This window comes from Trachypithecus francoisi, unplaced genomic scaffold (assembly GCF_009764315.1).
Source record: "Trachypithecus francoisi isolate TF-2019V2 unplaced genomic scaffold, Tfra_2.0 Lachesis_group11, whole genome shotgun sequence".
NCBI classification, from domain to species: domain Eukaryota; kingdom Metazoa; phylum Chordata; class Mammalia; order Primates; family Cercopithecidae; genus Trachypithecus; species Trachypithecus francoisi.
Window position 1 is genome coordinate 119,591,359 of NW_022681456.1, and position 26,959 is coordinate 119,618,317.

General features: G+C 46.1%; 1 long non-coding RNA gene across 2 annotated transcripts in view; it reads left to right on the forward strand.

The window, feature by feature from the left end:
* The first annotated feature begins 831 nt into the window (after positions 1–831).
* Positions 832–26,959, forward strand: part of LOC117090509 — a 148,093-nt gene continuing 121,965 nt past the window's right edge. For both annotated transcript variants that reach the window (XR_004440033.1, XR_004440034.1), the window contains exons 1-2: positions 832–1,063; positions 12,699–12,824. This is a non-coding gene — a long non-coding RNA (uncharacterized LOC117090509). The remainder of the gene's footprint in view (positions 1,064–12,698; positions 12,825–26,959) is intronic.

The window sequence follows — 26,959 nt, forward strand, 5'->3', positions numbered from 1 at the left end:
GAAGCTGTTTTGATAAGCTGTGGCCACCAGGTGGCGATACACACACGCTGTCAAGCCCAACAGTTTTTCAGACCTGCTGGATTTTTCCAGATTACTGAAGCAGGAAAAAAACAAGAAAAACAAAACGGGTCCAGTACTTCAGCTCAGAATAGTTGAGTTGAAAAGAGGTGGAAAACCCCCCAGACAGCTTGCTCTCTTCAGTCGTGTGGCAGAGAATCCACTTGGTGCTCTTTGGATTCTTTGAGTAAGTGTGGAGCTGACTGGCTACTCAAGGGAGTGTGGAATCAAGACGTGGCTGGTTCCGGCTGCAACAAAGTCCCGGTTATTCTGCGAGGGCAACAGAGCTCCAGCGTTAGGGCTTCAGCAGAGGCAGTCGCTAGGGCGCACCAGCCCTTTATTTCGGACCAGTCTGACCTTAAGGGGAACGGCAATTTCCCTTTCTATATGGGGAACTCATTTCCTTTGTTGCTTTCCTTATTTTCCTCCCAGGGTCCTTTAATTCCAGCCTGGTTGGGGCCTGGGAGTGGGGGATGGATGAGGTGTGAACCAGCAGTGCTCTTTCTTCCTTATCGCTCCGCCCCCAGGCAACACCCTCCAGCACCCAAGCCTACCCCCTTCCTCCGACGGAAAAGTGCACATGGCATATCCGTGTCTGTCCACATGCTGGATTTCCCGGCCAGTTCTGATGTGAAATATCTTGAAAGTTTGCTTTCAAGGGGCCACTTTGTATTAAAAGAGGATTAAAAGATAAACAAAATCCCATACCTCCAATCTGAAAGTCTTCTCTTGGTACCATAAAAAACTGAGCTATCAGCCCTCTGGTACCTTCTATTCCAGGCCAAAGGCCACTGCCTGGTGGTGACCACCAACGTGGAGGCCCCCAAACCAGCTCCCACGGCATCTCTTCTGACAATCAGTGACTCCAGCAGATTCTAGCAGCACCTACTCAGCCAGAGCCACACCCAGGCACTTGCTTTGCTGCAGTTTGGGAGGAATCAGTGTTCCAGAGCAGCGGCTCACCAACCTTAGCATGCCTCAGTTGCTGGGCTCCCAGAGTTTTTGGGTGAGTGGGTCCAGGGTGCGGCTGGGAAATTTGCATTTTTAACAACTTCCCCGTGAGGCTGATGCTACAGTCTGGGGACCACACTTTGAGAACCCCTATTTCAGAGCAAAATGCTGGTGTGGGGAAAGGAGCAGCAGGAAAGAGCGGATGGCTGTGGTGTGGCGGGTCTTTCTCCCAGGCGGCGGGGTGGGGGGTTGTGTGTGCCAGGATTGCAGGGTCGCCAGGCGGGCCGGTCCTCTGGGGCTGCTGGAAATCCTTATCCCTCCTTTCTAGACTAGTGGTTCTGAGACTTGGCAGCACATTGGAATCGCTTTGGGAGCTTAAAAAAAATACTGATGACTGGCTCCTAGCCCCAGACGTCCTGATTTAATTGGTTCGGAATGTGGTTTGGGCCCTGGAAGTTTTAAAAGCTCCCCAGGTGTTTCTGATGTGTAGCCCAGGTCGAAAAATCACAGTGCTAGGTCCACTGCATTCTTATATCTAGTCCGCAGTGAGTGTAAGTTCTCACCACGCATTCTCAAACCCTTCCAGCTGTCTCTCATACCGCCCTGCCTCAGGCTGAAAAACACTGGCACCTGTCTCTGAGTGCTGACTTCCTATTTATCCTTCAAGACCCAGGCCAAATATTTTTTCCATGGTGGAGACTTTTCTGGCTTTCCCTAACAGTTCATCCCCTAAAGCACTCTGGATTCACTAGAAATATAACCTTTATCTTTCACTTCATTGCAATTACATTCACGTGCTGAATAAGGATGTTTCAGTCAAAAACCGACTGTATGTATGAAGGTGGTCCCGTAAGATTCTAATGGGGCTGAAAAATTCCTTTCACCCAGTGACACTGTAGCCATTGTCATGTTATAGCTCAATTACTTTATTTTAAAAATACACTTAGTGTAGCCTAAGTGTACTGTGTTTATAAAGGCTACAGTAGTGGACAATAATATCCTAATCCCTCACATGCACTCACCACTCACTCGCTGACTCACCGAGAATAACTTCGAGTTCTGAAGCAGCCATTTTGGTAAGTGCCCTATACGGTGTATCATTTTAAATCTTTTACACTGTGTTTATACTGTACCTTTTTCATGTTTAGGTTTGTTTAGATACACAAATACCATCGTGTTACAAGTGGCTATGATATTCAGTACAGTTACTTGCTGTACAGGTCTGTGGCCTAGGTGCAATGGGCTGTACACTGTAGCCTATTTGTGTTGTAGGCTGTAGGCTGTACCATCTAGGCTTCCGTGAGTGCACTCTGTGATGTTCACACAACAAAATTGCCTAAGGGTGCATTTCCCAGCTGTCTCCCTGTCGTAAAGCCCTGACTGTGTTTGTGTTCATATCTTCCCTCCCTACTTGGTGGTTAATAAAACTTTGTAATTGAATGAATCCCATAGTTGGAGATAATGTTAAAAATGCACAGGTTCTGCTTCTTGTGTTGTTGTTTTGGAGACAGGGTCTCACTCTGTTGCTCAGGCTGGACTGCAGTGGTGCAATCATGGCTCACTGCAGCCTTGACTTCCTACACTCAAGATCCTCCCACCTCAGCCTCCTTAGTAGCTGGGACCACAGGCGTGCACCACCATGCCTGGCTAATTTTTGTAGTTTTGTAGAGATGGGCCTTCACCATGTTGCCCAAGCTGGTCTCGAACTCCTGGGATTAAGCAATCTGCCTGCCTTGGCCTCCCAAAGTATTGCAATTACAGGCATAAGCCACTATGCTCGGCTATTGCACAAGTTCTGGATAAGGAAGTTTATTAATATCCGTTCTGTACGATGAACCTAGTGCCTCCAGTGGGGTCAGACTTGGGTGGGTGCTTGAGAAGCAAAGTTGAGTGGGCAGTGCACACTGCCCCTGAGGAATGAATTCCTCTGGAGGCTGAGCTCTCTGAGGCTCCCTGTGCTTTCATCATGAAATTTAGCTTGGGAACTGCTTTCAGAGATACTGACCTGGAGCACAGAGGGACCGGGTCTCCTTTCTGTCATGCTCTTCTGTGGCTCTCACCACCCACAGGATTAAGTGGGTTTCTCTGCATGTCTTTCATGAACTTGCCTTTGTCTACCTCTCCCAGATATTCAATTCCTTGACCCTGTTTAATGCTTGGATCCTAGTTCCCTGCACACACCATGCTATTGCCAACTTATACCTTTCTGTTCTCCTAAGATGACCTTCTCACCTGTTAGGCCAGGTAACTGCCAAGGCTTGTGGGCCTTCCTGACCCCCAGGCTGAATGTCTTCTCCTGTGTTATATTCTCTTAGCATTTTATACATACCTCTATCATTATGTGGAAATAATCCAAATTAGTTTTTTATGAGCCTGGCACACAGTAGGTGCTTTATAAGTGTTGAACTGAGATGAATGCTTACAGAGTGATTCTCAAACTGTATTCCACCTATGCACCATTCACATGCAAAACACACTCCCACACTTTATATTATGCATGGGACATAGTGTTTCTTTGTCCAGGGTAATGGGTTTAGAAGAGGTAGGCACATCCTTCTGAGGGAATCAGGATATGAATGGGAGGTAGGCTGGGACTAGTCAGAAATACCTTCCTCTTGCCACCTAGATTCTAATGTGTGTCTTGTTCTCAAGTTGAGAGCTGCTGAATTACTATAGGCCAGGTGGTGAGCTAGGCACTTTTAACATTATTTCTAGAATGTTCACAACCGTCTTGCTAGGTGGTTATTATTATCCTCATTTTATGTATGATGAAACTGAGGTTAAAGGATTTGTGCAAGCCACATAGCTGGTGTGCTAGACCGTTCTTGCACTCCTGAGACTGAGTAATTTGTAAGAAAAGAGGTATTATTGGCTCACAGTTCTGCAGGCTATACAGGAAGCATAGTGACATCTGCTTCTGGGGAGGCCTAAGGATGCTTCCAATCTTCATTATCACTTTCCTCCCCTTCATCCAGAAATGCACAGCCAGAGCCTCATATGTGTGATGAGGGCAGCTGTACCAGAACACCATTGTCATGATTTTGTTTCATTCACCATAGCACTGAGTTAGGTCAGGTCTAATTCCACCATCTTGCTATTTGTTCTAGATTTTCCCATCTATTCTTTGTTCCTTCCCGCCGACTCTCCTGTCTCTTTTTGGATTAATGAAGTGCGTGTGAGTATTCTATTTCCTCTATTGACTTCTGACCTACAACTCTATTTCAGTTCCTTAGCTGAGCACAGTCTGACTTGAATTAGTAAGACTCTATTTTTGCTTTAAGCGGACAATGTAGTTTAAAGAAATTAAAAAATAAAGTGTTCTATAGTGACCACATAGATTTACCATTTCTGGCACTTTCCTTTGCATATTATAGATCTGTTTCTGTCTGGTATCATTTTCCTTTGGTTTGAGGAACTTTCTTTAATATTTTTCATTGTGCAAGTGATAAGTTATCTCAGCTTTTATTTATTCATTTTGTCTTCATTTTTGAAGGGTATTTCCACTGGATGTAGAATTCTAAGTTCACAGTTTTTTCTCTTTTAGAACTGCAAAGATGTCATTCTGTTAACTTCAGGATTGCAACGTTTCTGATGAGATGTCAGTGATAATTCTCATTATTGCACCACTGGAGTCAGGGGGGATTTTTTTTTTTTTGTTCCCTGAATTCTTTTAAGATATTTTCTTCATCATTGTTTTACAGCAGGTTGGCTATGATGTGCTTAAATGTGGTTTCTTTGTGTTTATCTTGATTAAGATACATTGAGATTCTTGGATCAGTGGATTGGCACTTTTTTTGTCACATTAGGAGGTCATTATTTTTTGAAATATTTCTTCTGCCCCAATTCCTCTTTGCTTTCCTACTGAGACTACAGTTATGTATCTGTTAGACTGGTTAATGATGTCCCATAGGTAACTCAAGCTCTATTCTTTTATTCTAGTCCTTTTTCGCTCTATGTGCATCAATTTGAATAATTTCTATTATTCTGTCTTCAAGTCTACTAATCTTTTCTTTTGCAGTGTTTAATCTTCTGTTAAGCTCATCTTGTTACTTATTTCAGTTATTTTAGACACACATATATACATATTTTTAAGGCAGAATCTTGCTCTGCTGCCCAGGCTGGAGTGCAGTGGTACCATCTTGGCTCACTGCAACCTCTATCTCCTGGGTTCAAATGATTCTCCTGCTTCAGCCTCCCCAGTAGCTAGGATTACAGGCTTCCACCACCATGCTCAGTTCTTTTTTTTTTTTTTTTTTTTACATTTTTTATTTTTAGTAGAGACAGAGTTTTACCACGTTGGCCAGGCTGGTCTTGAACTCCTGGCCTCAATGATCTTCCTGGCTGGGCCTCCCACAGTGTTGGGATTACAGGTGTGAGACACTGTGCCCAGCCAGTTAGTGTAGATTTTTGAGTCCCATGATTTTCATCTTGTTTCTTTTCATAATGTCTATTTTCCAATGAGTAACTTTTTCATTCCTTACGTCCATTTTTTTCCTTTAAATTCTTGAATATATTTAGTCATTTTAAAGTTTTTGTTTGCTAATTCCATCTGTATCACCTCTGGGATTCTTTCTATTGGCTACTTTCTATTCTGTTTGTTTCCTCCTTGTTCCACATTGAGTAATTTTTTATTACAGGTCAAACACTATGGTTTTATTATCTTTCTTTAAGGATCATTGCATTTGTTTTGGCAGGTGGTTAATTTATTGGTGGATCTGCTTGGATCCATTATTGAGTGTTGGAATTTTGTTTTGTTTTGGTGGGTCCAGTGTGGCCCCTCTCTAGTGCTGGGGTGGCCCAGCTCCACAGGTGTGGCCTTTTCCAGGCCTCTGTTGAAAGCCCAGGCTGTTCATCAAGCTCTTTCCACCATGGACACTGAGAACACAGTGTCTCTTCCCACCGTGTGACCTCTGGAATCTCTGTTCAGTGCACAGCTCCTACTACCTATTGTTTCTCTCTCTCTCTCTCTCTTTTTTTTTTTTAAGAACTAGGTTCTCACTCTGTCACCCAGGCTGGAGTGCAGCAGCACAATCTTAGCTCACTGCAGCCTGAAGCTCCTGGGCTCAAGGGATCCTCCTGTCACAGCCTCCCAAGTAGCTGGAACTATAGGTGCATGCCACCACACCTAGCTCATTTTTAAAATTTTTTGGAGAGATGAGGTCTTGCTATATTGCTCAGGCTGGTCTCGAACTCCTGGGCTCAAGCAATCCTCCTGCCTCAGCCTCTCCCAAGGTGCTGGGACTACAGGCATGAGCTACTGTGCCTTGCCCCTGCTACCTACTCTCTATGAGACTTTGTGAAAACGTTACCCTGTACGTGTGCAGTTTTGTTTTCAACTAGATTCAGGTGGTCTCCTCTGCAGATTTTTGGATTTCTGCTCTGTGCAGCTCCTGCCTCTCTCGTACCCTGTCCCACACACTCAATCCCTGCAGCAGCCCTAACCTTCGGTCTCTTGCCTCCATCCTCAGTTTGGGCTCCACTTCCGCGTGCTGTGGTTGGAAAGTCCCAGGCAGGAGGCCAGAGTAAATGTGGGTTTCACCTTTTGTATTTCTTCTCTCAAGGGTCACATCCCTGCACCATCTGTAGCGTTGCACCTGAAAACAGTTTCATATAATTTGTCCAGTTTTATTGTTGTTTATGGCAGGAAGGCACAACCAATATCCCTTACTCTGTCGTGGTGACAACCACAAGTTAGACAGACATCACTGGTTTATTTTATAGTTGAGGGAACCAAGGCTAGCAGCACAGAAGCACTTTGCTCAAGATCACCTTGGAACCAGCTGAGTGAGGACTGGGACTCAGGTTACAGCCCATTAGAGCCCCAATAGAGGCTCTTGATGTTACCTCCGCTTTTTGTTTACCAGTTTCCTTTCCTATCTTGTTCCCCTTCGAGGAGAATATACGGTCATCTTGTGTCCACCTTGGTATCTCCAATTCTATCATATTTCACATGGACTCTCATTTTCACGGCTTTGAACTTGGCTCTGTCTTATCTGGAAAATTCTACATTTTAGACCTCCTCCCCTTTTTGCTTCCATTTTTGTCAGAATATCTATGTTGCTTATTAATTCTTGTATTTTCTCAGTATCAAGCACTGTGCTTGGCACATAGACATCTCTTGATAAATGTTTGTCGATGGGACCAAGGAAGACATGAGTATCATTTTATCCTTTTTTTTTTTTTTTTTTTTGAGACAGAGTCTCACTTCTGTCACCCAGGCTGGAGTGCCATGGTGTGATCTCAGTCACTGCAACCTCTGCCTCCCAGGTTCAAGTGATTTTCGTGCCTCAGCCTCAGTAGCTGGGATTATACAGGTGTGCACCACCATACCTGACTAATTTTGTGTATCTTTAGCAGAGATGGGGTTTTGCTCTTTTAGCCAGGCTGGTCTCAAACTTCTGGCCACAAGTGATTCACTCGCCTTGGCCTCCCAAAGTGTTGGGATTATAGGTGTGAGCCACTGCGCCTGGCCTTATTCATCTTTTGACCCTGTTCCCCATGTGTCATTGAAAACAGGTGCGCTTCGAGGCCCAGATGAGGAGCAAACGTCTGCAGGCGCTGGCAGGGAGAGCCCCAGGCGTGGCGTGCCCTTCACACACAGCCAGAACATGCTTGTCTCTTGATATGGGCTGTTGGCTGAGAATCCATGCATTTCTTTATTATTCTTGTCATACTGGAATTAACCTACAGTCTTTTTTCGCTTTCTATATCTTTCCTTCTCCTGGCAACAGTTTCATAAAGATCCCCTTCATTATCCATTTCAGTCATGCCACTAAAATCTATCCACTTCTTTCTTTTAATTTTACCATCACTCTTCCCCCCTGCATTTCTAGCACACACTAGAATCTTGTATGCAATTTATTTCTGCTGTCTCTTTCTCTTTTCCCCATTTCCATCTCTGGACACTATTCTAGAAACCTCTCTGTGGTATTTTTACAATTCATCATTTCGATTCCAATGTATTCATCCTGGTTTCTCTGTTTATTGCTTTGCTTGAGGGACTCTGCTTATCTCTTTAAAGCCTTTGATTTCAGGGCCACTTTCCTTGAGCATCTGCTCACATCATTTTCTTACTTGCCCACCACTGCCAGCCTGGGAAGATCAGAGGCCTGCCCTCCCCCTGATCTCTCCTCTTTTGTTTTTAATCCCTTCTTGTTCCATCAGGAATTTCCTCACTTCTTTATACCACTGCCAAATTTAGGTTTTCAGAGGTGAATTTTGGCTGTTACCTTCATAAAATAAAAATGGAAACATCATTCCTATTACATGTCACAACCTCTGTTCTTTCTTGTGCATAGAAACTGGCCCACCCTCCTGGCTCAGTTTCCATTTGGTAGCCCTGTGGCAGCAGCTGGCATGTGTGTTTAAATAAACCCCGTTCAGTTCTGTGCTCTTGAAACGTGCATTATTTGGTTTGTTGGGAACTCTTCTTAGATTTCCCATTTCATTTTTTTCTTAAGAATCCATGGAAATCTTCCTCTACTCCCTCCACCTGTACCTTTCTTGTGGCGTTTAGGAAGCGGATCATATGTTTATACATGGCTTTTCTCTTGAAAATTTCTTTAAGGGGCTATAAGGATTTCTTTTGGGGAATATGCATTTCCATGAAGTGAATCGTTTTGCTTCTTTAGGTCATAAGCATTGTTATGTATCATCAGATCCAGATCCTATAAATCTTTGGAAGGTCCCTATAATACACTGTAAGCAAAAATTGCACTTTGAAAATTATCTGGTAAGGAAATCCACAGAGCCAATCCCTTTCCTAGCTCCTGGTGAATAAACTGCTTCAACCAGGTAATACCTAGATTTCTTACACAAACGTGTGCCCAGTTTTTCTTTCCCTAGGGTCCTTCAGGTGCTACCTCTTACCTTTTTTAGTGTTTCTTTTTTCACATTGCTTCTCTGAATTACTCTTTATCCTCTTTATATGAATTTAATTAGGCTTTGAAGGCTTCTTTTTAACATTTCTTTTTCTTTGCTTTCTTTTTTCTGCCCATTCCTCCAGGGCTTGGGATCCATCCATTCACAATGAGAATTTCTTTTTTTTTTTTTTTTTTTTGAGACGGAGTCTTGCTCTGTCGCCCAGGCTGGAGTGCGGTGGCCGGATCTCAGCTCACTGCAAGCTCCGCCTCCCCAGTTTACGCCATTCTCCTGCCTCAGCCTCCCGAGTAGCTGGGACTGCAGGTGCCCGCCACCTCACCCGGCTAGTTTTTTGTATTTTTTTTTTTTTTTTTTAGTAGAGATAGGATTTCACCGTGTTAGCCAGGATGGTCTCGATCTTCTGACCTCATGATCCGCCCGTCTTGGCCTCCCAAAGTGCTGGGATTACAGGCTTGAGCCACCGCGCCCGGCCCACAATGAGAATTTCAACAGTGATTCCTCCCCTACTTCCTCTTTCATGGACCTCACAGAACTTTCCTCCTGGAGCCAGGCTTGCTGGCCCTGGTTCCTCTTCTCATTAGAAGTGATCTCTCCTAGAGTCCTTCTTGCAGCACTGACCACCACAACGTGGCTTCTGTTTTCCCTTTTCTTTTATTTCTACCACCCGGTGAAATCAGGATTAAAGATGTGAGCCACCTCACCCAGCAGATAATTATGTTTTTATTCTCAGCACCTGCATGTTTCACTGCCTGATATGCTCAGATGATTTATGGAACCTCATCTTTTTCCATTTCCCTTAACTTTACTGGAATATAATTGACAAATATAAATTATATATAGTTAAGGTGTACAACTGATGTTTTGATATATGTATACATGATTAAATGATCACACAGTCAAACTATTAACATCTCTATCACCTCACATAGTAGCCATTTTCTCTTATTTTGTGATGGGGGTATTTAAGATCTTACCTCTTAGCAAGTTTCAAGTATACAATACAGTATTATTAACTGTACTGTGCTGTACAATAGACCTCCAGAAATTATTCATCTTGCATAACTAAAACTTTTTACCTTTTGACCAATATCTTCCCATATTCCCTGCCTATTATCCCTTGGCAACCACTGTTCCACTCTCTGCTTCTGTGAGTTAGACTATTTTAGATTTTTCCCATAAGTCAGATCATGCAGTAGTTGTCTTTCTGAATCAGGTTTATTTCACTTAGCATAATGTCCTCCAGGTTCATCCGTGTTGTAAATGACAGGATCCCGCCCTCAGCCCTTTAAGGCTGAAAAATATTCCATTGTATATATATGCTACATTTTCTTTATCCATTCATCCATTCATGGACATTTAGGTTGTCTCCATATCTTTGGAGCCTCATCTTTTGCAGACTTTCATCTTGTACAGAAAGTGTAAGAAAGTATCTCAAACTTTTCTGATAACAGTTCAGTTTTCTATTTCCCAGTCTAAACTCCATGGTAGCCAACCATTATTGGTCTACCAAGATGGTTAATACCTCGCCAAATCTCATTAACAGAATCATAACGTCGTTATGAACAAAGCTCTCAGATTTCACCAGACAGCTATTCTAGTGCTCTGATCCCTTTTTACTGCTAAAGTCTCTGAAATACATCAGATTTCTGAATATTCTGATGGTCTGAACTTACTACTCATTTCTAGGAAGGTCTGCAAGTCTGTACTTTGGGTTCATGCATCATGAATGAAAACCAGGGTCTCCACCACAGGTCTCAGACGGCAAGGGATGTTAGAAGGTGCTGCCTGGTTGCTATTTCCATGGACTGGGCAATAATGGAGAACTCTTGCTACGTACAGTTTCCTATAGCATCTGGAGCAAAGCCAGAACTTTGACATGTTCTCTTCCAGAACTTCTCTAGGTTTGGGGACCTCATGATTTTCAGTGTCCAGACCCATGGGATCAGGACTTCTTTGTTTACATTTACGGTTGGTGTTATGGTCGGTAGAACTGATGACTATTTAATTGGTGCAGTAAGAGGCCACCCTGCTTCAAACCCACTGGGTCCGTATGATTGCACCAGCAGGTATTGGGTATGACCCCTGAGAGCTCTGTTTCCTGCTTTGTGAGACTCTGGCTTCAAGACACTCCTGTTAAAAGGCAAATATGCTGGCCGGGCGTGGTGGCTCACGCCTGTAATCCCAGCCCTTTGGCAGGCCAAGGCAGGCAGAGCACGAGGTCAGGAGATCGAGACCATCCTGGCTAACACGGTGAAACCCCGTCTCTACTAAAAATACAAAAAATTAGCCGGGCGTGGTGGTGGGCGCCTGTAGTCCCAGCTACTCGGGAGGCTGAGGCAGGAGAATGGCGTGAACCAGGGAGGTGGAGCTTGCAGTTAGCTGAGATTGCACTACTGCACTCTGGCCTGGGCGACAGAGCAAGACTCAGTCTCAAAAAAAAAAAAAAAAAAGGCAAATACCCTCGAAGAGTCCTATTAGATAATTTCCTAGGGAGGGTCCTGGCCATTCCATTGCCTTTGGAGTCAGATGAACATGGATTCCCATTCTGGCTCTTCTACTTACTAGGTGAATGATCCATAAAGTCTTTGAGCCTCTGTGTCCTTATCTGTAAAAACAGGCAAAACAAAACCTAGTTCATTGGATTGTTCTCACGGTTCAGTGAGGGCTTTGGAAGGGTATTGTTATGACAAAGTGCTATGTAAAGGGCAGTCAATTGTCCCTCTTTTTGTTTTGTCCTCTTGCCTTAACCTTCTTGAGTGTGTGTATAGAGGAGGGTCTCGCTGGCATCCATGACATACAATAAATAAAGAGTCAGGATGGTTATAAGAATACAGCACTTGGGGCAGATGGAAAAATTCGGCCCCAAGGTAGAGAGGGCAGCATAGGGCTAAGGGCAAGAACTATGTGAAATAGGCCAGGCGCGGTGACTCATGCCTATAATCCCAGAGCTTTGGAAGGCCGAGACGGGTGGATTGCTTGAACCCAGGAGTTTGAGATCAGCCTGAGCAACATAGTGAGACCGCATCTCTATAAAAAATAAAAAAAATTAGCCAGGTTGTTGTTGTTGTTGTTGTTTTGGAGGGACTAGAACAGTATTAAGACAAGAAAGCTGCCAGATGCAGTGGCTCATGCCTGTAGTCCTCAACTTGGGAGGCTGAGGCAAGAGGATCGCTTGAGTCCAGGAGTTTGAGGCTGCAGTAAACCATGATTGTGCCACTGCATTCCAGCCTTGGTGACAGAGCAAGAGACCCTGCCTCTAAAAAGAAAAGGACAAGGAAGAATGTTAGATTACAAAGGCAAAGGTATAGGACATAGAATTGTGCACAGAAGGTCAGGGGGCTCAGGGAAGGTAAACGGCACTCACTCACCAGCTTTGCTCAGGACAGACCCTCGTTTTCTCCTTGATGTTGAGCGTATTCACATTAGTCTCTCAGCCTAGAATGAATGGAATTTATTGTGTTAAACTGGTGAATCAAAGGGACATGAATGCTAAGTGGGGAACAGCTGTGAGACGCTGCTGTGGGATCCCAGGTGTAGCAACTTGCTCAGGTGTCTGCGTGCAGTGTTGGTTGTCAGAGGAGTGAGATCGATTTTGGGAGGTGCTGCCTGTTATCCAGGTAATCTTGGATGTGTTTCCCAGCCTCTCTGAGCCTCAGTTCCTAATATTATCTAATATTACTGCTTATATCACATACTCTTTATAATGATTAAGTGAAAATACTTGATCACTTTAAAGTTCCAAACAAATCTTATTTTTCTATAAAACTTGTATGGAATATTATTAAAGTCCAACCATTTGTGTGTTCCAGATAAGGAAACCGTAGTCGGAAGAGATTAAATGAGTGTTCGAGGCAATTAGCAGCAGTGGTAGGAATGGAATCCAGGAGCTCCAGGGAAGGGAGTGGAGGCAGGACACGGTGAGCCTCTCAGGCCAGGTGAGTAGGTTCTGACCAGCCAGGGCCACTAAACTGGCAGCAAGGAGGGGGTCCGTGTATGTCAGCTGTTGGGTGAGGAGAGCAGGCACAGAATGAAGTCTTTCATAAGTGAGTTACCACTTGGCTGTCTTCCCAGAATGCCTGCTAAGCCGAAACTGCCCAAGGGAAGGGGCCTGTGTTGATCCAAGAATCCTTACTCTTGTGAATTTGGATGGACTGTAGAGACATCAGAGGAGTTGGAGGAGGTGCGATTTTCCTCCTTTAGCCAAGCAGGAGTGTGTTAGATGGGACTGACTAGGGAGGGGACCAGGGAGCAAGGTGAGGGGAGTTCATCCCAGGTGCTACCTGGGCCTGGCCGGCAGAGCAGTCCTATGTGTGTAGGGGACAGATTCCTCCACGTCAGCCACCACCTTGTCTTTAGTATGTTGCAGAGGCAGGGCACCTCTTCTCAGGGATATGGGACGGACAGCTGCTTCCTAACATCCTTAGGAAGATTTTCCCTGGAAAATGATGGACTGAGACAGGAACACACTCAGGAAATAAGGAGAGGTGGTTAAATACCTCACAGTTTTTGTTTTGTTTGTGGACCATACAGGTTTGAATGCTTGAGTTCCTAGCATTTTCCCCCACTCCCTTTTTCTCGCTTACCTGCATTCTCTGGGGGCTTTTTAGGGTTTCTAATTAGCCTTCTCCTGCCCCCACCAGGGTCCCTCCACTGTGAGGTGCTGCAGACTCATAAAGCTTGTGACTTCACCTGGAGCTCGTGATTCATTCTGGCACCTGAAAAGCCTGGGACCAAATGATTCCTGATTTCTGAGTTCTCCTTGGGTTCCAGAGGGCTCAGGGCTGTGGTATAGGAGAGTGGCTCTGAGAAAACTCAATGTTAATTTTCAGGATTTTTGTGATCTAGTTAATATCACACTGGCCAGTTGAAGTTGGCCAAGGTAGGAGAGTGTTTACACCACGGGAGTTAGCAAATGCTACGAATCAGGACCTTTTCCCCCCAGATACTTGGTTGTTAACCTTTTACCAGCATACTGCTTGCTAAGGGAGGGGTGCAGGATTCCGAGAAGTTTTTGGAGCAGCTTTTATTCAAGTTCCCAGAGACCCCTTAGAGCTCCCCAAGAAGATTCAGTGGCCTAATACCCTAATTCCAGGCACCAATCTGTTTGGGTGTTGGATACCCTGGGAGAGACTGGCAGGGGAGCCAACACTGAGTGATACTCTGGGCTGGACAGTGACCAGGCTCCTTCTGTCCCATGCTCCTGGCTCCCATCACCTGGTGTGACTAGGGAACCACTCCAGGGCAGAGCGGCCACATTCTTTAATGTGATGGCAAGGCAGGCCCGGGGCTCTGAGCCTCCTTGGAACTCCATGCCAGGACCCTCCTCTTTGCCTTCCTTATCTTTGGATGGCAATCACACAAGACCCAGATGTCAAACTGTCTCTAATTTCCTAACCAAGGCATGTGGTGTTTGGCAGGCCCCCAGGCATCTGACTATGACTTTGAACCACCTTGACCTTGTTTGTGTGATCGGCGCCGCAGGCGTTGTACATGGGCTCTGCTTCCTCCTACCTCTCCAAAACTTTCTCTCCCAACCCGCCATCTCCAGCTGCTCACGGACACAAATCACAACACAACAAAACAAAAATTTATAAATCAACAAAGCAACAACAAAAACAAATGTAACTCCCCTCTAAACGGGAAAACCACAAACAACATCCTCTCCCACCACCTCAGGGGGGAAACTAACTTGCTGCCTTCCAGAAATGATAGAAACATGCTATTGAAAAAGTACCCAACACATGAATCACGCGTCCTCCCACGACTTCATCTGCATCAAAACAGACAACTCATTTGCTTCCATCCCTAGTTTTTCTGCCCAGAAGTTACTATCCTTTGGTGGCCTCAGAACTGGTTGCTCCAAGAGATGGCTGCTGGAGAAGATGCCAGGGGCCTGCTGGTACTGAAATGTCCCAGGAGAGGGGAAGGCGGGACAATGACTGAAAGACCCAGTCTCAGAGATGACCCATGTGGTTCCCATGTCTGCAGTTTCTGATGGGATCAAGAGAGGGTGATGGAGCTGCCCAAGGTCATCCTGGGAGTGAGTGCAGAAATGGGACAGAGACAGAGCCGGTCAAGTCCTAAAGTTCCATTCCAGATGTTACAGTTGGCAGGGCTTAGACCAGGCTGTTGCCCTCACAGTGCAGGCACATCATGCCCAAGGGAAATGAGGGCAGCTGAAATATCACTTTGCATGGGCAAGAGCCCAGCACAAGAATCGAATACTGTGTGTGGATGGGAATCCTACACTGAACCACCAGTCGCTGCCTTTCCTGGGAGTCAGATTTCTCCTCTGTCTCGGGAAGGGCTTGCACTAGATCAGGAACAGACAAACTATGGCCCACACGCTAAATCGAGCCCGCTGCCTGTTTTCGTCTGGCCGCTGGACTGAGAATGCCTTTTACCTTTTTAAATGATTGAGAAGGAGAGTAACGTTTTCATAATGTATGAAAATTATATGAAATTCACATTTTGATAACCATAAATCAAATTTGATGAGAACACAGCCATGGCCATTGTATTATGCATTGTCTATGGCTGCTTTTGTTGAGTGGTTGTGACAGAGACCGCATGTGGCCCAAAGTTGAATACATTTACGGTCAGACTAGATGACTCTGCCAGACCCTTGCGGCTCTCGCATTCTAGACAGGGCACTTTTAGGGGTCTTTCCGTGGGTCCTGTCAACCTCGAGTATGCTTGTGGATTCTCCAGTGGTTTCTCAGTGCTGCTTCGGACCCCTTGTCCCGGTTGGTTTCTCGGCAGGGGGCACAGAAAAATGGGAAGAAGGTGATTCTGGACAGGGAAGAGAGAACTATTATGATTCTATTTTGATCAACCAAGAGCGAGATGGCTGCTGATGTGTATTCTAGTTTCCCCAGTGTCTCTAAAAGCTCACACTCATGGCAGAATTTCTAGTGGGCTTGAGACAAGGACCAGCCTCTGGGAAGGGTCTTTATCAGAGCAGACTCTCAGGAGGGAAAAGACCTTTTTTTTTTTTTTTTCTGAGTTTCCTGTTCCACTCTCTGCCTTTGTGCGTTACAACAGATCAGGAGACACGAATCTGGACAGTTACACAGGCGGGGAAGGGCCTTGGAAGAAGCGCTGCCCTGCGGGGAGCGGGGTCCTGTGGTCAGCTTCTCCCAGCCCTGGTGCGTCCTGGACCCGGGCCTTGCTCTTTGACTCCCATGTCCTGTGCCCACTTGCTGTGTTCTGTGGCTGGGGCCTGTTTACTCCACTCCACCCGCAGCTGTTTCTTTAACCATAGAGACCAAGCCATTCTGAAAATTCTTCCAGCTACAACTTGTGGGCAGTTATTATGACGCTGCCACTGCCGCTGCTTTGCCCCTCTCGACACAGGAAAATAAACAAGCAGACAGCTCGGGAGAGCCCGTGGCACAGAAGATGTGGTGACAGAGGATGGTGTGGGTGTGTGGTGGGCACAGGGAATTGTCTCCATCCACAAATGCACAGCAAGGCCAAAACACAGCCCAGAGTTTCTTGGGCCGCTTTTCTGCCCATCTGGGAATCTCCTCTAAACCTCACCTGACCAGTGGCCTTGAGTCTCAGCACTTTCCCTCATCAAAAAGTGCTCTTCTTTCTTCAGTGACTGCTGTCGTGGTCTCCTCATTCCCCACCCAGCATGTCATGTCTGTCTGATTCTCTCCAGGCTGAACATCTAATTTGTCATGATTTCTTCTCTCTCTCTCTTTTTTTTTTTTTTTTGAGACATGATCTTGCGCTGTCACCCAGGCTAGAGTACAGTGGCATGATCATGGCTCACTGCAGCCTCCAACTCTTGAGCTCAAGCGATCCTCCCACCTCAGCCTCCTGAATAGCTGGAACAACAGGCACATGCCACCACACCCGATAATTAAAATTTTTTTTTGCAGAGACAGAGCCTTTCTATGTTGCTTAGGCTGGTCTCAAACTCCTGAGCTCAAGGGGATCCTCCCACCTTGGCCTCCCAGAGTGCTGGGATTACAGGCGTGAGCCACCGTATCTGGCCTCATTGGTCATGATTTCTAGACCCTCCATACTCTTCTTGCCCTTTTGGGGGTGCCTCCAAGAGACACCTAGGTGTGGTGGACAGAACACAAGCTTTTCCAGGGGTTTGAATACTAGGCCTTTAGCTGTGTGCCTTTGGAGAAATTACTGAAACGTACTGAGGCTCTGTTTCCCCAGATTTAAAAGGAGGATAATAATTACTTTATAGCATAATTGTCATGACTAGATGAGCTGAATGTACAGTATGTCTGGCACAAAGTAATCCCTCAATAATAATATTTATATGCCACTTCTGCCACATTTGTTTCCTTTAATGTAGCTGCTAGAATCTAACACACTATTCCAGACAAGGCTTGAACCACAGTGATTACGGTGGGCCCATTTGATCTCCTAATGCAGCCTAATGTGATCTTGGCTTTCGTTGTTGTTGGGGACAGTCACACTACTGGGAGGGCAAGTTGGGTTGGTGTCAAGACACCCGGGTTCCTTTCCAGTTCATTCATTTCTTTCCCATTAAATCTTCCTCCTACTGTGTTCCGTGCGGCAGGGATGCACTTGTGGAAAAAAGACAGCAGTACTCCAGTGAGACAGCCAGGCAGTGTACAAAGAGTGAAGTGCAGCATACAGTGCTATGGAGGGCCAAAAACTATAAAGAAAAATAAAATGCAACACAAAGTAAAGCCGGCTGAGGGATTGGTGGGTTCGGAGGAATTCTGACAGGCACCAACTGGGCAGCCGTGTAGAGCAAGGGTATTGACTCAGGTCTGTGTTTTCAAACAGTGTTCACTCAGAAGAGCCCCAGGAGTTTGGGAGAGTGCCTCAGGGGTCTTCATAAGATAGCAGGGAGGGGTGAATTGGTTGGGGACTGACTCGTTAGACCTCTTTCCCTTACTCCTAACCAGAGCAGCACCTTTAAGAAATGTCTTTTACCAGCTGGCTGCGGTGGCTCATGCCTGTAATCCCAGCACTGTGGGAGGACACAGCGGGCGGATCACAAGATCAGGAGCTTGAGACCAGCCAGTTGGAGACCAGCCTGGCCAACATGGCGAAACCCCGTCTCTACTAAAAATACAAAAATTGGCCAGGCATAGTGGCATGTGTCTGTAATCCCAGCTACTCTGGAGACTGAGACAGGAGAATTGCTTGAACCTGGGAGGTGGAAGTTGCAGTGAGCTGTGATCGTGCCACTGCATTCCAGCCTGGGCGACAGAACAAGACCCCATTTTGGAAAAAAATTAAAAATTCTTTTACCTACAGGGCCTCTGCATGAAATTCTAATTGATGAATGTTATTGTTTGAAAAGAGCTTGAGACTCTCTGTATTGGATAGTCCTCTACGTTCTCTTCTAGCTCAAAGACAAGGAATTGCTAGGAGTTTTTCATCCGAACTGCTGCTGAACCAGATCTTCCCCATTGTGCTAGTGATGGTGCTACTATGAGTGTAGCATTTACACTAATTGGGTGTGTATTTTTACCTTCTTAGTTTTGGTCTATCCATCTCATAAGCCAAGATAATTTTGGAGCATGAATGCTAGCATTCTACATATTAGTGATACTTTCCAGCTTTGGTTTTATCTGTAAATCTGTTTTGGGTACCCTTTTAACCTTCATCCAGGAAGTTTGTAAAAACATCTGTTAGGACAGGGCCCAGGGCTGAGGCCTTTGCTTCTCTAATAGGCATCATCTTCCGGTTGATCCGACCATACTCAATAGCCTTTGAAAGGTGTATGTTCAAATGGCTGCAGACCGACTGAAGTACAATAACCTCCAGCCAATATTTCCCCCTTTCATCTCCAGACCATCTTCTTTTCTACATGTATTTAATCCCACTATCTGTCAAGCTCTGGGATTGATCTGGGGAACAAGGTAAATAAGACACTGGGATTCACAGCTGGTGGACAAGGTGGAAACAGAAAGTAGTCGTCCTAGCAATGTCATGAGGGCTAACTGGCGATGTGCACCAGGAAGCGAGGGAGGCCATGCCCGGCTTTGCTGGCAGTGTCCAGGAGGTTTTCTCAGTCAGGAAGACATTACAGATGGTCTGATTCAAAAAGGCATCCATGAGAAATGTCCAATGCCATACGAAATCTGGGTACAACCTCTCTGGCATCCTTCTGATCTAGATATTCAATATATAATTTGAAAAAGTGGGGAGCATCTAAAATGCCAGGGAGCAGATGAAATTGAGGTTGGAGAGGATGGAGGCCAGTCTTTGAGGGCAGAGACAGCGGAGGGATGGTCATAGAAGTGGAAGTGGAGAGGAGAGATCTTAGGTGGCAGGAAATCAGGACTTGTTATAATAATAAAATGAAGCGGGAGCGAGGCAGAGTGAAGAGCGGTGCATCTCTCGAATCTTTGTGTCCTGGGCACCAGGGGGGCTGATGGTGTTGGTACTCAAGGGTACGAGGAAGGAAAAAGAAGTTTCAGTTTCAGAGGCCTACAAGAGACTTAGTGGAATGTACGTTTTCCCATGCTTTTTTGTCTTCTGATTCTGACTTTGATTTCAGATCTCTGAATCAAAATACTGAATTGAGAGACGATGACTTCTAGGTATGCGCCAGGTGCAGTGGGAGAGCTGTGGCACGCTCCGTCCTATCTCCCCAGGGAACTCTTATACCGTGCAGTGTCGCCTGCAGTTCTCAGTACCCTGGCTAGATATGTTCTCAAGTTTGGCCAGTTTCTTTTTTTTTTTTTTTAATTTTATTTTTAAAATTATCTTATGTTTGTTAAATTTTTTAAAAATTATTTTCATGGTTGTTTTAAAATCACATTTATTATTTTTTATTTCTTGGCTGCCGTTCTGACATAGAATGTGCAAATGCCTATGCAAAGCATTGTATCTGTTTGGGGGGTGACCAACTCATTTTGGTTTGCCTGGGACTTTCCCAGTTTTAGAAACAGAAGTCCTCCCTCCCCCGCCCCCGCCGCCCCATGAATCCCTTCAGTCCCAGGTAAAAGCAGGACTGTTGGTGACCCCAGAGGTGGGTGAGGAGCTAGGAGCACTTGGCGTGCCCAGAACATCCTAGGTGGCACTGGGAAGGAAATGGAATTGCTAGAACAAAGTAGAGCTCCTAAGTCTTATATGTCCAGACTGTGCGGGGGCCTGGGAGGCCGCAGGGAGGAGCCCAGGGCAGCTTTGTGTGGGGAGGTGACCTCAGGGCAGGAGTGCACGGCAGAGTGGCTGGGCTCGGAGCACAGCTGTGGGCAGGCTGCAGTCGGTCCAGTCACCTCTCCTTGGGGCTGAGCCAGGCCTTCCCTGTTCTGAGCTCTTAATTAATTTAATGGAGCAACTCAAAGAAGAAAAAGACACAACAAAGGATTGAGCTGAGCTCTCCACCCCTCAGGAGTTTCCTGGGATCATGTTTTCCCCCAGGAAGCCTTCTTGTCACTGGAGGACATTCATTGTTGCAGGAAGCTGAGGGAATCAAATAGTCAGAGCAACTGTCCTCTGCAAAAACCTTGGGTCACTAAAACCAAAATGACTGCAGGATATCCTGAGAGAGGTGGGCAAAGAAGGCACGTGGATGATTCTTCCTCCTGCTTTTCCCGATGCTTCTACTCTCTCTCTCTCTCTCACACACACACACACGCACTTGGGGAGAGGTATAGGATGGTTAAATTTTGTCTCTCTTACTTCCTATATGAAGCATAAGAAAGCATTTGGCAAATCTAGTCCTAAATGTGTTGCTCAGGTCCCATCCAGCGACCCCCTCGCAGCCCCCTCCCCAGAGGTTACATAGTTCTCACAGGGTGCAAGAAAGGGTTATTGAAAACAGCAGGTTTATTTATTTATTTTTTCCTTAACTTCAGCACTTCTGGTAAATCTCTGATCCAGCATCTAGTGGTTAACCACTGATACAGGAAATGACATTTAACGTTTTTATCACTCAGCCAGAAATGGAAGAACAAGGCGAGTCTGTGTTTAGGGAAGATGGATGGCTGCCCACCACCTTCGTCTTAAAGGCACCGGCTCTTTTTCTGATTGCAGGGGCTGATAGGCGGCTCACTTCCCCTCTGCCTGCTCGCTCCACTGACGACAATGAGTGGGAATGTCGGGAGAGCAGGAACCCAGGCTTTGTCAGCTATTGACGGGGGTGAAACGGGCAGTATTTGGTTCCCCTTTTTCAGGAGCCATTGCATGTGGGGACAGGCAGGCCGGAAATAAGTTCGGAGGCTCGTGTGCCAGGCACATGGAACCGCAGCATCAGCCTAGGGTGTCTGAACCCGGGAGGCCGCGTGATCGGGATGAGACTGTGCACAGAGCCCCACTGCCCATTGCTAAGCTGAGGACACTCAGCACAGACCTCATTCACCCTCCAAGACAACCAGCCAAGCAAAAGTGTTGAGCACCGCAAGCCACAGCGAGAGAAATGACAGCCGCTTTCACCTGCAGTTTTCCTTGGTCACCGGATTGTTTCCCATTTCTTGCCTTTTGAGGATGAAGGGCTTTCAGTGCAGTTACTAAGTGGGTTTCTTGTAACAACGGCAAGAGTTATAGATAGTCACTCACTTTGATGAGTGGTAAGTAGTTTAGATTCATGTTGTTAACCTGCTCTAAGTCTAGAGCTGGTAAGTGGTATGGCCGGCCAGGATTTGAACCTAGGTCCATATATGGCCAAAGCCAACCCTGCCCTCTAGACATCTGATAGCAAGTGTTGCCCTAGGCCCCACTGCCCTGCCCAGCCTTTTGCTGATTAAACAATCTCTTGGCTGGGTGAGGTAGCTCACACCTGTAATCCCAGCACCCCAAAAGGCCAAGGAGGGCAGATGACTTGAGGTCAGGAGTTCAAGACTAGCCTGGCCAACATGGTGAAATCCTGTCTCTACTAAAAATACAAAAAAATTAGCCAGGCATGGTGGTGTGTGCCTGTAATCCTAGCTATTTGGGAGACTGAGGCAGGAGAATTGCTTGAACCGGGGAGGCGGAGGTTCCAATGAGCTGAGATCGTGCCACTGCACTCCAGCCTGGGTGACAGAGCAAGAATCTATCTCAAAAAACAAACAAAACAAAACAAAAAACAAAACCCTTGAGGTGGATCTGGGCATCAGAGTTTTATGTTTCTCCAAATAATTCCAGTGGGCAGTCAGCAATGAGCACCACTGAGTCATGCTGTGATTTCTTGAGCTCAGACAGCGTGCTGGACCAGGTTGGCCTTTCTTGCCAGTGCCCAGGGAACAACACTTCATGTTTGTTACACAAGTGAGTCTCTGATCACTCGACTTTGGTCTTCAGGGCAAAACCTGTACAGAGAGGGAATAGAGGAAGAGGTGAGTCACACCCATTGAGAGCCTGAGGGTTCTCAGCAGATTCTAGCTGTGGGTGCCCCTGGTGGAGTGGGGTAGGTAAGATCAGACCAGGCATTGTTGGCAGAGACCCGTCTTCCCCTATTCATTAGGGCCCCAATTCTTGGATAACATTTCTCTTCTCTCAGTAGGAAGTAACATGATCCCATTTTTATGAAAAGGGGCACTCGAGTGCAAAATTGTCCTCCTCCTCCCACTCTTTGCATCTTGCCTGCAGATTCTTTGCCCTGCAGATGCGCCTCTGTCAGCACTCGGAGGCAGGGTGGTTCGGGCAAGCCCGGCCTGCTCCAGGAGGCAGGAGAGTTACGGTGGGCGCAGAGGCCACCCAGATCGAGGCCAGTTGCTCCTGGGGAGTCACATACTGATTTCTGCTCTGCCTTGCTCTAGAGATTTGAGGTGAGGGCCACTCACAGTCTCTTGGAGCCTCAGTTTATTCGTTCATGTACTTGTTCTGAAGAGGGGATAAAATTTAAAGTATTTTAAAAAGAAAATTTATCCTTGCCTCCATGAAGAGGAGTCGATTGCTGTTTGACTTCAAAGCCTTTCCAACAGCGCAGAGTTGCATGTGGGTGGGGTTCAGGCTTGGGATTTTGTACCAGAGGGCGCTGGAGTCAGGATGGAGGTGTGGGTCCTCCCCAGGGCAAGTTTCTTCTTCAAGACCCATCTCTTCCTCTCCATGCTGTCTCTGTAGAGTTTTTGCCCTGCAGACCAAAGTGGAGTGATCAGAGACTCGTTTGTGTAACAGACACTGAGGATGGTTCCCTGTGCACTGGCAGCAAAGACCTGGCTTTGTGGCGCCCACCGCTGGCTCAGTGGCGCCCACCGCTGGCTGCCCACTAGAATTATTTGGGGGAAACATAAAACTCTGGTGCCCAGATCTACCTCAAGAGATTTTTGTTTAATAGGCATTAGCATTTTTTAAAATAAAGACTCTTAATTTATTTTACAGGGAGTAGAGAACCACAGATCTAGATGGAGAGACAGATAAGTGAAAAAAAACCCCACTATGATGCAGAGGATGATAGGCTCTGGTTTTGGCAAATCCAAGTGGCTATGGCAGCACGAAGTCAGGGCTGCTCACCCAGCCCCGAAAGAGCTGTGAAGTAGGAAACGTCACAGCTGAGGTCTCGAGAGCAGGAATTAACCAGGGGAATCTGGCTTGACGGGGCCAAGGGTAAGGGGTGTGAGGTTAAGATGATTTTCAGAGAACGCAAGGTGAATTTTCTGAGTCCAGGAGTGAAAGGGAGCCTGGCACTTGTATGGGACTGGAAGTAGTTTGGTATGGCGGAAGCAAGCTGGCGGGGAAGCCTGGTGAGAGCTGGAGAGGAGACCAGAGGCCAGCTCATGCGGATATCGAAGGCAGCGTTAGGAACTTCGGGCCTTATTCTAATGGTGGAAGGGAGCTGGTGAAGAGGCATAAGCAGAGGAAGGACTGCCATCAGTTTTGCAGTGACAGGAAGGGAGCCAGATGGGAGGAAGTTAGAACACACTTCAGTGGCGGGTTCCAGAACTACGTTAGTGGTTATGGGGACAGGAAGAGGTGAGTGGATTTGGAAGATATTAGGACCTAGAGCCAATTAGACTTGGGAAGTAAAGTGGGAGAAAAGTCAAGGAGAATTTGCAGGTTTTTGTCCTGGCAGCGGGGTGGAGGATGATGTTTTTTCTCTGAGGCTCTGCATGTGTGTGAGGAGGATTGGCTCATGCTGTTCACAGAGACTCAGAAGCTGGACAGGACTTGGTGGGGGGGGTCTGCCAGCAACACAGGGTCCCCAGAACCTGTACAAGTCTCCTGTGGGTGGCCTAGCCCTCCTGGAGCAACATGAGGGGACATGGGTTTTGGTGAGGTGATGAGGGCATTTCTGTATTCTTGGCTACTTTGCTAGTCTATTCGGGTTTCCTGGGCATCCTTCCCACTCAAGATGCTCCTTTCCCCAGTGAGATCAACCAGCCCCAGACACTGATGGAATCTCAAACAAACAGTAATGACCGATTTCCATTTTATGTGACCTATTACCTACTCCCCATTTTACTGCTCTTAGTCAAACCTTAGGGCCCACACCCACCCATAGAAGTCCTTTAATGACACATACACCTAAAAATATCTTTTATTTTCCTGTTGACAAGTTCAGGTCTCGATAGACTCCTATGTCATCCCTGCCCCAGGGACTTACTGCCTCTAAACATTCTCACGAATTTCCTACCCCACACATTATGTGTCTCCCTCCCCACGATCTGTGACACCAACATCGAAGGCCACTGCTGAGGGCCGGGTGCAGTGACTCACGCCTGTAGTCCCCACCTTTTGGGAGGCCGAGGAGGGTGAATCACTTGAGGTCAGGAGTTTGAGACCAGCCTGGCCAACATGATGAAACCCCATCCCTACTAAAAATACAAAAATGAGCCGGGCGTGGCCGTGGGCGCCTGTAATCCTGGCTACTCTGGAGGCTGAGGTGGGGGAACTGCTTGAACCCAGGAGGCGGAGGTTGCGGTGGGCTGAGATCGCACCACTGCACTCCATCCTAGGTGACAGAATGAGACTCTGTCTCAAAAAAAAAAAAAAAAAAGACCGCCATGGAGGCCAACTTCAAAGACCGCTGCCCTCTTCCCATCTTCAGAGCCCATCCCTGCATTACTTGCGGACAATACCCTTCCTCTCGTGACCCTTCCTTTTCGTTGTCTTTCCATTTCCTTCTCTGTGCCTCTGCCGTCTACTCTTCTTGACTTTTTGGGAGGCTTCTTTTCTGCCTTCCCTGCCATCTTGTTATTTCACAAATACATCAAAAATTATTCTGTGAAGATGTCAGAGTTAGAGCCTATGACCTACTTTTAATCTTGATTATAAGGGTTGTTTAGTGTTTACTATGACAGCATAAGGAAAATGCTTTGTAAATAGTAAATCAAATACATTTTAGATAATGATAATGGCAGCTGGCTTAGAAGATCTCTGCTTATTTAAAAAATTAGGTATAAATTACACCTAGAAACAAAGATTGAAAAATAATGAGATTATATCTCTCAACTCTCCTAGAATCTGGTATCTACTGAGTTGATCTTTCATAATTCAGATTCTACCCTGAGATGAAGTCCTAGATGATTTACGTAAAATTTCATTTGTCTCCTGTGCTTCTCTTGTCATTCATAAAAAATTTTGCCCTGTAGACCAGGCAAACTTTTGTACCTTTTGTACCTCTACTTGAAATTCTTCAATCCAAGACACATACATTGGGTATCTTATTATATTCATTCATTCACTCATTTACTCGTCCATATCTATTGAGTCCTACTATGTGACAGACAGTATACTAAGAACTAGGGATCCAATAGTGGGCAAAAATGGGTAGGATTCATGCCCTTGTGAACTTGTAGCTTAAGGTTGAGTGTGGGGAGAACACAGTAAAACAGTCCTACAAAACCCATAGAATAGCAGCTGTGCTGAGGGCTATGCAGGAGAAGTCCATAGTGCTATGAGAACAGACAAGTGGAGATTTGAGCAGGGCTGGGGGTGGGTGACAGGAACACTTCCCTGGAAGTGATGCCTCCCTGCTCAGATCTGAAGGATGAGGAGAGATTAATGAGGTGAGGGAGAGGGGAGGATGGGGGGTTTCAGGCAGAGGCAAAGACGTGGAGAAAGAAGGTGTATAGGTTTGAGAGACTGAAGGGAGACCATGGGACTTGAAAGCAGAAGGATCATGGCACTAACTGAGGCTGGAGATGGTCAGTCTGTGTGCGCTTTGAAGGTTATGGCAATGATTTGTTGTTGTTGTTTTTTAATCTTGAGTAGAAATCCTCTGAAATATTTTAATCAAAATGGTGCTAGGTTTGCATAAAGGAGGTTAAAAAATCATTGGCCCACTCCTTATCATCCATTCTCAAGGGATCTTGATTTATGGCAGGCATCAAATTCATGACTCAGTATGAAGCAATGGGTTCAGTACTTTGGTATGTAGAGGGTTATGGAATCTTAGGGAAGTGAAGTGTCTTTCTGGGTGAGGGATGGTCAGAGAAAGTTTTCAAAAAGGAGGTAATATTTGAGTTGGATGTTGAAAAATAGTAAGGGTTATCAATGTAATAAGAGGTGTGGGAAGGGCTAAAGTTTCAGGGAGAAGAAGCGCGTTTGGGGAAGGAGGAATTGCGTATCTAATACACAGGCATGAACAAGCACAGCAGGTTTGTATAAAGACCAAGCATGTGGTGTGGATGGAGACCAGAGTGCTCTGGGAGTCATTAGGGATATTTAGCAATATTCCAGCTCTTCTTCTTTCTGTGCATGTGGTAGCTTTGCACTTTTCAATAGACCTGGATTTAGATGTGGCCAATCAAAGTAAGCAGGAGGATGTCTCTCACTTCCAGGTGGGAGATTTAAAAGTGGGCACATTCTTTGCCACATTCTCTTTTCCTTTGACCCCTAACAATGTTCCAGAGAGTGGATGCTTTGTCAGATTGTGCTCTAGAGTGAGGACAATGATGATGGAAGCAGAGCCAACAGCAAAGGACATGGAGAATGAGCAAGAAACTTGCCTGTGTTGTAAACCACTGAGATTTGGGGGTTGTTACTGCAGCACACGTAGTTTATCCTGACCAATACAGGGACCCATCAAGAACTGTGAAGGAGACCAAGTGTGGTGGCTCATGCCTGTAATCCTAGCTCTTTGGGAGGCCAGGGAAGATGGATCACTGGAGCCCAGAAGCTGGAGACCAGCCTGGGCAAAAGGATAAAACCCTGTCTCTACCAAAAAATACAAAAAATTAGCTGGGCATGGTGG